The sequence below is a fragment of the Marmota marmota genome, unplaced genomic scaffold, assembly GCF_001458135.2.
Source record: "Marmota marmota marmota unplaced genomic scaffold, marMar, whole genome shotgun sequence".
In the NCBI taxonomy this organism is placed as follows: Eukaryota; Metazoa; Chordata; class Mammalia; order Rodentia; family Sciuridae; genus Marmota; species Marmota marmota.
In genome coordinates, this window is record NW_026000026.1 from 69,573,712 (window position 1) to 69,577,039 (window position 3,328).

Here is a 3,328-nt window from a genome sequence, read left to right on the forward strand (position 1 = left end):
CCATGCATAAAAGATGATTTTTTTTTTCTTTTGGTACCAGGGATTGAACCCAGGAGCGCTTAACCCCTGAGCCACATCCCCATCCCCTTTTTTATTGTTTTATTTTGACATAGGATCTCACTAACTTGCTGAGGCTGGCATTGAACTTGTGATCCTCCTGCATCAGCCCCCTGAGCTGCTGGGATTACAGGTGTGCACCTCTGTACCTGGCATAAGAGGTGATTTTAACTATTTCCAAAAATAAATCCATACATCTGTGGCCAATTTACTTTTTAAAAATATTTTTAGTTGTCTCTTGACCTTTATTTTATTTATATGTGGTGCTGAGACTCAAAACCAATGTCTCACACTACATCCCCAGTCCCAATTTTGACAATGGTACCAATTCCACTCATACAGAAAGAATAATTGCTTTAAACAAATGGTACTGTGACAACTAGGTTTCTATATGTAGAAGAATAAAATTGGACCCTTACCTCACAATACATATAAAAGTTAACTCCAAATGGATCGATGACTGACCTAATTATAACAACTAATAACTAATAAAATCCTGAAAACAAATGGGCAAAACTTCACAGCCTTGGATTTAGCAATAGAATCTTATATATAATAGTAAAAGCCCCAAAACACAAAAGAAAAACTTGGACTTTATCAAATTTGAAAAACTTTCATACTTCAAAGGATATAATTAATTAAGAAAGTGGAAAGACAATTTACAGATTGGGAGAAAATATTTGCAAATCATGCATCTTATAAATATTTAATATCTGGAAATATTTTTTAAAAACCCTATAATTCATCAAAATAACCCAATTAAAAAATAGGCAAAGAACTCGAATTTTTTTTTGATGGGATGGGTACTAGGGATTGAACTCAGGGGCACTCAACCACTGAGCCACATCCCTAGCCCTATTTTGTATTTTATTTAGAGACAGGGTCTCACTTAGTTGCTTAGTGCCTAGCTTTTGCTGAGCCTGGCTTTGAACTGCAGTCTTACTGTCTCAGCCTCCCTTGCAGATGGGATTATAGGCATGGGCCACTGCGCCCAGCAAGTACTCAAATTTGAATAGGCATTCAAATAAGGTATACAAATGGCCAATTAGTTCATGAAAAGATATTCAACATCATTAATCATTAGGAAAATGCAAATCAAAATCAAATGAAGGTCTGGGTTTGTGGCTCAGTGGTAGAGTGCTTGTCTCCCATGCATGAGGCACTGGGTTAGATCCTCAACACCACATAAATAAATAAAACAAAACAAAAGTATTGTGCCCATCTACAACAACAACAACAACAACAAAAAAGTCTTAAAAAAAAAATCAAATGAAAACCACGCCTGGTGGTGGACATCTGTAATTCCAGCTACTCTGTAGGCTGAGATGGGACAATTGCAAGTTTGAGGCTAGCTGGGCAATCTAGCCAGATCCTGTCTCAAAATAAAAAAATAAAAAGGACTGGGAATGTAGCTCCAGTACTGCAATCACTAATACTATAAAACAAAATAAAAAAGAACATAAAAAATTGTGTTAAGTGGGGGCTGGGGTTGTAGCTCAGTGGTAGAGCGCTTGCCTCTCACATGCATGAGACACTGGATTTGATCCTCAGCACCACATTAAAAAATCTTATAAATAAATAAGAAAACCAATGCACTAATTCTTTTTTTTTTTTTGAGAGAGAGAGAGAATTTTTTAATATTTATTTTTTTTAGTTTTCGATGGACACAACATCTTTATTTTATTTTTATGTGGTGCTGAGGATGGAACCCAGTGCCCCGCGCATACCAGGCTAGTTCGCTACAGCTTGAGCCACATCCCCACCCCAATACACTAATTCTTAAAAAAAAAAAAAATGTTATAAGTGAACTAAGCCACCACAAAAGAACACATATTGCATGATTCCACTTATATGAAATAAATACAACAACTTGATAGAGACAGGAAAAAAAAATAGAAGATACCAGTTGAGAAAAAGAAGAGAATGGAGAATAATTGCTTGATGGTTATAGAATTTCTGTTTGGAATAATGAGAACATTTTGGAAATAGGTAGTTAGGTAGTGGTAAAGGTTGTACAACACTGTAAATATAATTAATGCCACTGAATTGTTCACTTAAAAAAGTTAAAATGGACGGGCTGGGATTGTGGCTCAGCGGTAGAGCACTCCCCTAGCACTGGTGGGACCCAGCTGATTCTCAGCACCACATTAAAAAATAATAATAATAAATAAAATAAAGGCATTGTGTTGTGTCCATCTACACCTAAAAAAAAAAAAAGTTAAAATGGGGGCTGGGGTTGTGGCTTAGTGGTAGAGTGCCTGCCTCGCACATGTGAGACACTGGGTTCAGTCCTCAGCACCACATAAAGATATGTCCATCTATAACGAAAACAAATATTTTTAAAAAAATTTAAATGTCAAATTTTATGCGTATATAAATTATATATATTACACCACAGTAAAAATTAAAAATCAGGTATATACAAAAGTAGTGAAAATAGTGTTAAAAGTTATTTTGGGGGGTACTTGTTAAAACTATTGATCAAGCTGGGTGCTGAGGCATATGCCTATAATCCTAGCAGTTTGGGAGGCTGAGGCAGGAAGGATTGTGAGTTCAAAGCCAGCATCAGAAAATTTAGTGAGGCCCTAAGTAACTTAGTGAGACTCTGTCTCTAAATAAAATATTTTAAAAAAGGGTTGGGGATGTGGCTCAGGGTTAGTTAAGTACCCCTGGGTTCAATAACCAGTACCAAAAAAAAACCAAAAACAACAACAACAAAAACTACAGGTCAATGGAGCAGAGTACAGAATTTATTATGTGATTAAATCAAACTTTACAAATCAATGTACAAGGACAGTTGGTCAGGAAAATAATCAATATGCATCTTCATTTTGTGTTATATGCAAAAATAAATCCAATGCAGGATAAAGTCAAACATAAAAACTCTAGGACTGGGGATGTGGAAAGCACTTGCCTACTATGTGTGAGGCCCTGGGTTCCATCCCTGAGAAAACAAAACAAAAATTCTAGAAGAGGGCTTGGAGATGTAGTTCAGTTGGTAGAGTGCTTGCCAATAGCATGCACAAGGTACTGGGTTTGATTCTCAGAATTGTAAAAAGTAAAATAAAGAATTAAAATTGTGGCGTACACCTGTAATCCCAGGGGCTCAGGAGGTGGAGGAGGCAAGAGGATTTCGAGTTCAAAGCCAGCCTCAGCAAAAGTGAGACACTAAGCAACTCAGTAAGACCCTCTCTCTAATAAAATACAAAATAGGGCTGGGGATGTGGCTCAGTGGTCGAGTGCCCCTGAGTTCAATCCCTGGTACAAAAAA